The following is a 12,700-nucleotide window of genomic DNA, read 5'->3' as shown; positions in this document are numbered from 1 at the left end:
AACTTTTAAAAATTATAGATAATTTAATCCTTTTGAGGCTTCATTTTGTTGAATATTAGATTAATATAAGTAGTTTAATCATACCCAAGTTTCTAGTCTCTGGTCCCAATCTTTTCTATTTATAAAACAACTGTAAGGTCAAGTTTAGAAAACAAATTTAGAAGATAATAAAAACACTGAAAACTATTCATAACTATTTTGTATTAAGTATATTGATTTAAAACAGTATGTGAAGTGAAATGTGTTGAATGTGTCAGATAAATTGTTATTTTTTTCACCTTGTCTGACTACCAGTATGCCTCATTTCAAAAAGTTTGTCTGCTTCTCTTTTTATTATTACAAAAATAATCGTATGTGAACTCATATAAAATTGATAACGATTTAGGCTCTATAAGCCAAAGTAGGTCAGTGATTAATCCCATTTTTATTTTTATAAAAGAGAAAGAGGAAGAAGAAATTTTAAGCAACCAAGTTAACACTAAGCTTTTATAATTTGCTTCTCTTTTGTATAACTCTCCATGTGGTCTTCGGTCCCAAGAGCAGGTTTCAGTCCCAAGTTTTATGAAAGACTCCTTTAAAAGAAGCTCCAAACTGGGATGCCAGAGTATTAGACATTCAGTGAAGCATTTTTAGAAAAAGGAGAGGATATAATAGCTTCAATAGCCATTCATTTATACTGGAAACACTAGATTTAATGAAAAGCTAACTGCATTTGGGCTTCTTACATTTAATAAAGAACCTTCCAAGAAATGTCAGCCACATCTACCTACTTTTCGTACTTGGCATAATTAGTTCCTTCAAACATGTTTCATAAATGTACCATTGATTTTTAAGCATGAATAAAATATATGTGGCTTGTTGCCTTATGGCTCTCATTTGACAATGCTAAAAAATCAGCTTTGATATGCTGTCCCTGGAGCTAATAATTGCTTTTAAGTTAGAAACATTTTAAAGATGATCTTTCAAGTAAGTGGATTTGCCTTTCTCTGATATTTTAGAGAGACTTATTTTTGTTATCATTTTATTTAATTAGAAAGAAAGAACTTACTTTTGATGTTAATTTTCTTTAAAGTCCACTAATCTCATTACAACAGATATTAAGAGATGATCAAATGACATCAACATAAATGTAAAAGGAAAATAAATAGAGAAGGCACTGGTCATCAGATAAGAGGAGGCTGTCAGAGAAATTATTCATAACATCCCCTCCTCTAAAAAAGAAGTGATAATTGAGTGAAGAAATTAACAATAGAACAGGAGAAAAGAACAAAAATGAAAATAAGTTAGGGAAAAATAGACACCTTAAAGCAAAAGTGTACAATAGTTTACAGTAAACCAAATCGACAAGCAAGTAGAAAAGGCTAAAAAAAAGGCACCATAAAATGACACTTATATACTTTTCCCATATTTGGGTGTTACTCTCTGCCCTGATACAGCTTCCTAGTCTTATTTCCAAATCTGATGCCATCTCCACAGACAATACCTTTGGCCCACCTGCAAGCTAGCGCTGTCGTGCTCAGGCAAAAATTAGTAAATCCATGGGCCCCTTGGAAGATATCTAAAATAGATGTACTATCCTTTTCCAAAATGGAGATCCCAAATCTTATCGGCTATATTCTTCCCATTAGGTTCCTGATTATTAAACAATTTGTCCTGCTTTATATCATAATGCTTTTTTAGCCACCAAGTTGCAGATGCTACCAGGAAGCCAACCTGACTTCACTGAATAGATGACCTCACAATTATACCCTGGACCCCCACCTCTCCAGAGATCTGCCCCACTAGGAAAAGATAGGGATAAGCTGGGAGTATGAATCAACCTGCCACTGTCCATGTTCAGCAGAGAAGCAATTACAGAAGCCAGACCTTCCACCTTCTACACCCCATAATGACCTGGGTCCATACTCTCAGAGGGATAAAGAAAGTGCCTTCTGCAACCCACAATGACCCTGGGTCCATGCTCCCAGAGGGATGGAGAATGGGAGCTATCAGGGGAGGGGGTGGGATATGGAGATTGGGTAGTGGGAATTGTATGGAGTTGTACCCCTCATACCCTATGGTTTTGTTAATCCTTTCTTAAATAAAAAATAAAAAAAAAAAGAATAGGGAAACTTTCAAGGGAGGGGATGTGATATGAGACTTCAGTGGTGGAAATTGTTTGGAATTGTATCTGTCTTATCCTATGGTCTTGTCAATATATTTTATTTTACAAATAAATTAATAACAATAAATAAATAAATAAATGAAAGGAGCAGCAAAAAATAAGAGGAATGGGTCAGATAAGATGAATGAGATCAGCTTTTTTAAAAATTAGGATATAGTACTTCTATGTGCAGTCAGAGCATTAGGGAGAGGAGATTTCTCAGAGTTCTTTCATTTATTTGAAAGAGGCACAAGATAATAATATGGTAGCATTTTTTAACACAACAAATTCCTTCATGTTACAGAGGACAAGTTATAAAAGTAGTCACTACTTTATAGTCACAGTTAAGTTCTTAATTAACTTGTGGGTTCATGAAAATGACTAACAAATTCAATAGAATAGGACTAGCCTATTTCTGCTAATACAGTAAATACACAATCTATTTTTAACCCCTTCCTATGCCTATTTTTTATGCCTCTTTTCCTCTTTTTGATGTAAAAGCACAACTCAGATGCCAGGCTAAGACAAAAATACAAAAAAATAAATAAGTAAATAAATAAATAAACTAAAGTCATATATAGTAATAAAATACAATTTTGTTATTATCAAAATTCATGTATAAAATACACAGATATATTGAAAATACAATGTTTATAATAATAAAAATCAAAAGGTCTTTATCTTGATATTTATTATAAATCAAATTATGAAAATGGGATCAGAAAAAAATGAAAAAAGAAAAAGTGGAATCAGAAAGACAGTTCATCTGGGAAGGTGCTTGTTCTGTTATTATACACATGATCCAGGTTCATGCCCAGCCCCTATGGGTTGGGTGGAAGTTTCAATGTTATGGTGTCCTTCCCGCCCCCCTCTCTCTAGTTCTCTTCCTTTCTGTCTATAAAAATTGGACCAGAGATAAGTCCAGCAAGGACAGAAAAACTGAACTACAACTAAAATATTTATTTTCCTGAATATTACTGGCTATTTCTAATAATAAAAGTGAGTAAGTTCACCAAGGTACACCATTAAAGTTTAAATGTAGAGAAATGTTATTTCCTTGTATACTTCATGCTATTATGGCTGTTAAATTTTAATAATGTTAAGAAGCTAAAAGACTGGAAAGTACGATTGTTTTGAATTCTTAAAATGGTGATAAAGAACAAAAAGTCACACAATACAATTTTCTATAAAAGATCATTTTCAACTTAAATTTATTTGTTAGCTTTATCATTCTGTCACTTTGAATCCTGCCATTCCTCATTTCAATTTCCATTATATTTGTGTGTGAATTATACATAGTTAAGAGCATTGATGCTATTATTTATTTAAAAACCTTTTTTGAAATTCTGAAAGCCTTAGGCTTTATTTAGACATGGTAGCATAAAAATAATGAAATAGCCAAGTATCTACATATATTAATTTCTCTGCACCTGCCTGATTGTTCTATCCTTTTCTCATACTTGAAATAAAGTTTGTCCATAGCATTAGATATGGGTGTACAAATACAGTTTATGAGGCCTTTTTTCTTTTTATTTCAGAAGTTATTGCATTTGATTTTTAAAATTTATTTGTGTGATTAATGTTTTACAATCTACAGTAAATACAATAGTTTGTACATGCATACATATCAGTTTTCCACTTAACAATACAACCCCCACTAGGTTCTCTGTCATCCTTTTTGGACCTATACTCTTCCCCCCGCCACACACACACCCCAGAGTCTAGTCTTTACTTCAGTGCAATACACCAACTACAGTTCAGGTTCTACCGGTGTTTTCTCTTCTGATCTTGTTTTTCAACTTCTGCCTGAGAGTAAGATCATCTCATATTCAACATTTGAGTTTATTGGAAAAGTTTATATTGAGAAGAACATTGTTATCTTATGCTTACTGTTTTGTTGTTGAACACTTCTGATTATTAAAATGGATTAACATCAATTTATAGTAATTTTTTCAATTGTCTTTCTTATTTGTTTTGGATAGTGACAGAAATGGAGAGGAAGGGTGAGTTACAGAGATACCTGCAACACTGCCCCACTGCTTTTGAAACTCCCCTCCCATCCTTGAAGACGGGAACCAAGGGTTAGAACCTGAGTCCTTGTGCATGGTAATGTGTTCACACCAATAGGTGTGCCACTGGCTAGCCCCATAGTAATTGATTTTTTAAAGACTTGTTTTAAGGAGGAGGATACATATCAAGCTTAATCAGTTTTCTCAAGATTTACTTACATATCTAGAGAATGGAGAGATATGGTATCAATACAGAATATATAATCTGAGAAACTGGACCAACAGATTCTCTCTATGGGTCTTGTTTTAATTATGGTAAAGCAAAACAAACAAATGAAAACCACTTTTCAGTGGTGAATAACTAATGGAACACTGTGCTTAATAATCCACAGATGTGGCATAGATAGCAACATATGTTACTGTTAACATCATGAATAACTATAGGGCTGATAAGTGGCTTACGTTGTAGAGCACACAATTTAGCATGCCCCCAATCAACACTTGGAGTGACCTATACTGAGTGGCGGAATGGCGTAGTGTCTCTCTCTCTCTCTCTCTCTTCCATATATATATATTATTAAAAGCAGTCTGCCATAAGTGAAGGAATCAAGCAGATTCAGAGCTCCAACAATAAGTGTAGTGTCAAATAAATTATTTATAAAAATAATCTTGAGAGGGTCAGGCGGTAGTAGGGCGGGTTAAGTGAATGTGGTGCTAAGCACAAGAATTGGTATAAGGATTCCGGTTCGAGCCCCTGGCTCCCCACCTGCAGGCGAGTCACTTCACAGGTGGTGAAGCAGGTATGCAGGTGTCTATCTTTCTCTCCCCCTCTCTGTCTTCCCCTCCTCTCTCCATTTCTCTCTGTCTTATCTTACAATGATGACACTAATAACAACTACAACAATAAAACAACAAGGGCAACAAAAGGGAATAAATAAATAAATATTTAAAAAATGATGTGTTAAAAAGTACTGAAATAGGAATTTCACAAACATCACACATATATATACACATACATTTCTTACCACGTGTTAATTCGCATTACTTATTAATGTGACATATAATTATTGCTCTTAATACTCAACAGAGAAGAAAATCTGTATATTATTTTATTGCTTCTTATACTAATCTTAGGAACTTACTATTTTGATATTGAAGAAATTGTGAAAATGGGGAGTCGGGCTGTAGCGCAGCGGGTTAAGCGCAGGTGGCGCAAAGCACAAGGACCGGCATAAGGATCCCGGTTCGAGCCCCCGGCTCCCCACCTGCAGGGGAGTCGCTTCACAGGCGGTGAAGCAGGTCTGCAGGTGTCTATCTTTCTCTCCTCCTCTCTGTCTTCCCCTCCTCTCTCCATTTCTCTCTGTCCGATCCAACAATGACGACAACAACAATAATAACTACAACAATAAAACAACAAGGGCAACAAAAGGGAATAAATAAATAAAATAAAATATTAAGAAAAAAGAAAATGTGAAAATGAAAAGTAAGCAATCTATATATCAGGAATTTAACATTTTTATTTGTAGTATTTCCTCCCTTTCTGTTCTCCATAAATTTTGTTTTATCTTTCTTTTATTGAGTAAAAACCCTTTTTACAGAACCCTGTCATTTCAGGAGTACAACTTCACATCTCCCCAAAATATGTAATAGCATATTTTGTCTTCATGCCTGATTAACTGACCCAGTGATTCACTGGTTTATTTTATTCATTCACTATTTAAGGTTATGTTTGAAAAGTAGACAAAAAATGTGAATGGGTAGTTTTCCAAAGAAGAGACAGATATGACTCACAGCAGTATCAAGAAATAGTACACTTCATTGACTATTAGAAAAGCAAGTAAAAGCCACATAGCCACATTAAGATTCCACCTCAAAACTATTAGAATGTCCCACATCATCAAAACAGGAAATGACAAGTTTAGCAAGAGTATGGGACAAAAAAGATTTATTTAGATCCCTACACTATTGGTAGGAATGTAAACTGGTTCACCAAATGTGCAAAAGAGTATAAAAAGCCTTAAAAAATAAAAATAAAAATATTTTGTGATCCAATATTTCTCCTAACCAGAGAACATGAAAGAACTACTTCATAGAGGGCCAGGTGGTGGCAAACCTGGTTGAGCACTCATATTATAGTGCAAAAGGACCTAGGTTTAATCCCCTGGTCCCCATCTGCAGGAAGAAAGTTTTAGGAGTGGTGAGGCAGTGCTACATGTGTCTCTCTTTCTCACTATCTCACTCTTCTCCCTCAAATTCTCCCTTTCTCTACCCAATATCATTAAATAACATATTAAAAATAAAAATAAAAAGTCACATCCTTCATTCTAGAATGTAAATTATCAGAAAAGTCTTACTCTATTTTCTTTATCTTTTTCTCCTTAAGTCTAAACTTAATAAGACTTATAAAATGTAAATTTATAACAATGTGAAAGAGATTTGTTATCAACAGAGAAAATCAAAATTTGATTTCTTATATCACTTAACATAATTATCAGTAAATATTCATTAATGTGGTCTTTTATTTTTTTCTACCTACCCAGGCTACTTAATTTAGACATTGAAACAGCAGACCACACTTGTTTTGATCATCAGTGTATAACTTGCACATAGTTCTGTACCTGTTAGTCTTTCATTAATGATCGTTGCATGCCTATTATTGTCTAAATATGGTTAGTGATGCAAGACATAATTCAATTTTAAAGGCAGATCATGTCTGTGTTTTCTGTTTACATTCTTAAATGCAAAACAGAAGATAAAAAAGCTTTCAATACATATTTGTAGAACATGCAAAAGTATAAAATGAATAAATGTTTATTTCAATGTATTTATTTTAATATATTATTTTATATTCCTATTCTATTTATATCCCTATTCTATTCCAAAACTATATGCATATCTTCTCTACAATGCTAGGCTACTAAATATCCTAGCTTTTATTCTGTGTCTATAAATGTTGTTGAAAAATGCAATCAAATGAATAAAACTGCCTACTGACTCTAGACCTTAGAGCAAAGAAGTCTGAGGTTTCATATCCTTTCCCCACAGAATAATGTAGCATCTGAAAATGTGCATTTCCAGAAGTTGCTTTGAGGAATGAGTCTTGATAATAAGTAATGTATAGTATTACAATTTGGTTGCTGGACATATCTGAACACAGTGAAAACCTGTATTTTAAAGTGGAGAAGTGGTATTGGGTGAAGAGTATCATTTGTCTTATAGCAGCAAAGTCTCAGAAGTAAGTTCCCCTAATTATTAAAATGGCCACCTACTACTGTCAGATGTATACTGTACAAATTTTTCTTCCATTAGATAGGATGTCTTTTTGTTCTGATGATCATTTCTTTTGCTGTAGAGGAGCATTTTAGCTGGATATAATTCCATCTTTTTTTTCTTCTTTGCTTTTGTCTCCCTTGTCACTGGAACTGAGTTTCCAAATATGTTTATGAAATCAATATTCTGGCATGTCTTGCCTACATTTTCTTCAATGTATATTATGTTCTCACATTTAACATCAGATTTTTTTTGCATTTTATGTTAATATTTGCACATAGTATGAGATAGTAAATAAAAGTTTTATTACTTTGCACATGACTGACTAACTTGCCTAACACAATAAAAATCCAACAACAACAAACAAATAATTCTACCATAAAAGGGTATAAGTGAACAGAAATTCACAAAATAAGACATACAGGGATATGAAAAAATGTTGATCACATCTTATCAAATAGATGAATGTTAAGGCAACACTAAGACACCACCTGATTTCTCAGAAAACAGAATGCAGCAATTCAGAAAACAAGAATGAACAGATACTGTCAAGAATGTGGGAAGTTGGTGAATTGAATTTTATACCTGGTTAGTGGGTAATTAAATTGATCCAGCCTCTTTGGAAATGATTGGAGATTTCCCACAAAACGTACATTAAAAATACACATGCTATATAATCCAGAAATTCTGTGAAGATATATGCATGCTATATGAACTGTGTCTATACTGATAATATCCAAGATTTGGAAACTATCCAGTGACTGATGAATGGCTACAGAAGTTATGGTTTCTATACATAATGAAATACTAATCAACTATCATAAAAGATGAAACCTTGTGCCTTGCTAATATAAAATGAGTTGGAGGAGAAAATGTTATTTGAAATAAAGCAGAAATAAAAAGCCAAATAACATATTAGCTCACTAGGGGCTGGGTGGTGGCTCACCTAGTTGAATGCACATGTTACAAATTAGCTCACTTATGTGGGTTTTAAAAGAACAAAGCAAAAGAACTGATAAAAAGCCAACCATAAAAAAACCTCCAGCCCAGGACTGCAAAGCTGAAGGTACCTAGGGAAGAGAACAGTGATAGTAAATACAAAGATTGGTGGTGGAGGGAAACTGGCACTTTGAGGTAATAAAACATGGCAACACATATTTTGGCGGGCTTCAAAATACAGAACTATACCACTGAAACACAGTTTTGCACAGCAACACTATCTCAATCAAAATTAAAAAATATAAGAGGACTTCTGGAGGTGTAGTTATGCAGTAGAAGCAGCTGTGTTTTGCTCCCCCTTGTCAACTAGAAAAGCGATGAAAATCATCTGAGAAGTCAGCAAAATATGACCAGGATTTGTTCAGAAACTCACCAAGCCACAGGTGAAAACAGACACATGTGGCTTATCGATGGGAAGGGGGTGAGAGTGATTTCCAGGACTAAAAACTAGTGCTCAAGGACAGATGGGCTGAGCTGTACCACTTCTGGGTCTGATTTAAAGCTACAAAGAACTGTTAAAAAGGAAAGAAAAGAAAAAAAAACACTTAAAATTCACCAATTTACAACTGTAACTTCTAGTTTCTAATGCTGTTGCCCACAGACACTGGAAGAGTAGCCAGGAGACCGTATATTGACATCTGGGTTATTGGCCCAGCCTGATAACTCAGGATTAAATTTCCCCTTCCCCATAAAGATATATAAACATCAGAATCAAACACCTTAGTCAACGCTCCTCTTGCTGGCACAATAACAAATAGAACACTAAATGCGTAAACATAAACGTGCACAGGCAACATTAAAAAAAACCTAACAGACAAAGCTCTAGAAAAAAAAAATGACAGAGTTCAGAAAACTCATTATGAAATTAATTCAAGAATTAGAGTTAAGATTCAAGAACATAATGACCATTTTACAAAAGAATTACAAGGTATAGAAAAAAAATCTACAAATAGAACTGCAGAGCATAAAGGACATGAAGTTCAGGTTGAGGTAAGAGGCCTCAGAAGTATATTTAATTAAGTGGAGGAGAGAATATCAACACAACTACCACATTCTGTGAATTTAAAACTCTTGGAAAGTAAAAGATTTAGGAAAACTGAAGCACATCTCTCTTAAATAGCAGATGCTATCAGAAAGATAAACATCAGAGTTATTTGGATCCCTGAGGAAGAAGGGAGGGAGAGAGGAGAACATACTCAAATTTTAGGGGGCTGGGTGGTGGTACACCTTGTTAAATGCATGCATTGCTTTGCACAAGGACCCAAGTTCATGCCTCCAGTCCCCACCTGCAGGGGGAAGTTTCACAAGCAGTGGAGTAGAACTGTAGGTGTCTCTCCCTCTCTCCCTCTCTGTCTTCCTTCCCTCTCAATTTCTCTGTTCTATCAAAAATACTTTTTAAAAAATTGTTCTGTTTACTGTAGTTCGTTCCATATTATATGTATATATATTAAGGGAGACATCAACAGCAGTAGAGTATTAGCTGTAGACCTCAACACATCACTCACAGCAAGAGACAAATCATCAGGACAAATAACCAATAAGGAAATGGAGGGCTTAAATTAAGTCATAGATGAGATATGCATATCAGACATATTCAGAACCTTTCACCCCCTCAAAAAAAAGAATATATATTTTTTTCAAGTGTACATGGAACATTCTCAAGCATTAACCATGTATTGGGACACAAAGACAACCTTAATAAATACATGAGTATTGAAATCATAAAAAGTATCATTTCTGACTATGAGGCAGTGAAGTTAGAAATCAAGCAAAAAAGAAAGAAAGAAAGAAAGAAATGTACCTAAACTATGCAGACTGAATAATATATTTCTGAATAATACCTATGTCACTGAAGATATAAAAAGATAAATTGAAATTACTTGAAGATTAAAAATGAGAACTACCAGACCCTGTGAGGTGCAGCAAAAGCTGTCCTAAGAGAGACGTTTATAGACAGACCCAAACAGCGAAGATATCAAGTGAGCTACCTAACATCACAACTAAGCCGACTAGAAAAAGATCTATGAAGAAACCCAAAAGTCAGGAGGAGGAAGGAAATAGTCAAAATCAGAGCAGAAATTAATGAAATACAATCTAGAAAGACAATTCAAAAGTTTAATGAAACCAAGAGCTGGTTCTTTGAACAGATAAATATAATAGATAAAATACTGGCTAGACTCATAAAAAGAAAAAGAGAGGAAAGTTACGATAAAAATAATCAGAAACAAGAGAGATTAAATCACAACTGAAGATGAGAACAGGGGCCAGGTAGTAGCATACCTGGTTGAGTGTACATGTTACAATGAACAAGGACCCCTCAACCACCACCTGCAGAGGGGAAAGCTTTGTGAGTGGTGAAGTAGGGCTGCAGGTATCTCTCTGTCTCTCTCCCTTTCTATTTACCCCTTACCTCTTAATTTTTGGCTGTCTCTATTTAATAAATAAAATAAAGATAATTATTTTAACAAAATGGGGAGATACAAAGAATCACATGTGAATATTATGAACATCTTTATGGGAATAAATTGGACAACACCGAAAAATGGATACATTCCTAGAATCATACCACCTACTGAACTTAACTCATGAGAAAGTAGATAGCTTAAACAAAACCAATCACTAGTTTAGAAATTGAATTGGTTATCAAAAATCTTCCCAAGAATAAAATCCCAGGACCAAATAGCTTTACTAAGGAATTCTATAAAACTTTCAAAGAATAACTAACACCTATTCTTCTCAAACTATTCTAGAAAATTAGAGAAGGCCAAACACTACCAAACACATTCTATGAGGTGAACATCACTTAGATTTCCAAAGCAGGAAAGAACTCTGCCAGGAAAGACTACTAACTATAGACTTATATCCCTGATGAACACTGATGCAAAGATACTGAACAATATCTTGGGAAATCAAATATAACAACATATCCAGAGAATAATTTACCACGACCAACTGGGATTCATTCTTGGCAAGCAGAGATCATTCAACATCCACAAATTAGTCAATGTAATCCATCAAAGTAACAAAAAGAAAGATTAAAAATAGTATCAGTTGATTCCAAAAAGGCATTTGACGAGATCCAACACCCATTTATGATAAAGACCCTCCAGAAACTGAATAGAAGGACCATTCCTCAACATCATAAATACCATTTATGACAAACCCACAACTCACATCACTGTCAATGGGAAAAGCTGGAAGTTTTACCCCTAAAATCAAGAACTAGACAAAGCTGTTCACTATCTCCATTGTTATTCAACATAGTTCTTAAGATCCTTGCACTACAACCAGACAAGAAACAGATATCAAAGGCATACAGACTGGAAAAGAAGAAATCTAACTATCACTATTTGCTTAGTACATGGTATTATACCTAGGTAACCCCTAAGAATCTACCAAAAAACTACTGGAAATAACTAATAAATTCAGTAGAGTAACAGGTCAAAAAATCAATACACATAAATCAGTGTCATTTCTGTATACAAACAATGAATTGGGGGAAATGGACAAAAGGCTCACTCCCATTTACAAATAAGCCCCAAAGGTTAAATTACCTTGGGGTGAATCTCATGAAGGAGATGAAGGACCTTTATAATGAAAACCATAGGACACTGATAAAAGAAATAGAGGCCACACAGAAGTGGAAGAACATCCCTGATTCTATATTGAAAGAACAAAGATTATTAAAATGGTCATCCTACCAAAAGCTATCTACAACTTCTTTTGTTGTTGTTGTTTTTATTTTATTTTAGCAATCTACAATTCCAATGTTATCCCTACTAAAATTCCAATGGCATTTTTTAAAGAAAATTGAACGACTTGTTCAAAAACTTGTGTGGGAACCTAGATAGAAAACCAGGGCTCATGAGCTGGAACATATGCACATATATTCATAAATTAAGGGGAAATATATACCTTAATGTAAAAATGCACAGTAGTTTGCAATGACTTAATAAGTGCAGCAAGCAAGTATACCTAAAAAGACACTTAAAAAAAAAATTAGGTACCATAAAGTACTTCATCAATTAGTTTCTACTTAGACCTAGATACCTTCTTCACCTACTTTCTATTTCACTTCCCTCAATCACTCCAAGACTAACCTGGTCAGACAAGGTAAGGACTACAAAATCTGTATAGGGCAAGAGACCAGCATACTTTAATGATTGCTCTTTTGGCCTCTACCAGGCTACACCATCACCCTAGGGATAGGGTCCTAGCTAGGGAATCCTGAGATTCCTGCACAGACATGATGGGCATACACCCCTAACAAATTCTTCTC

This window comes from Erinaceus europaeus, chromosome 8, assembly GCF_950295315.1.
Source record: "Erinaceus europaeus chromosome 8, mEriEur2.1, whole genome shotgun sequence".
Taxonomy (NCBI): domain Eukaryota; kingdom Metazoa; phylum Chordata; class Mammalia; order Eulipotyphla; family Erinaceidae; genus Erinaceus; species Erinaceus europaeus.
Note: the sequence above shows the minus strand (reverse complement) of the source record.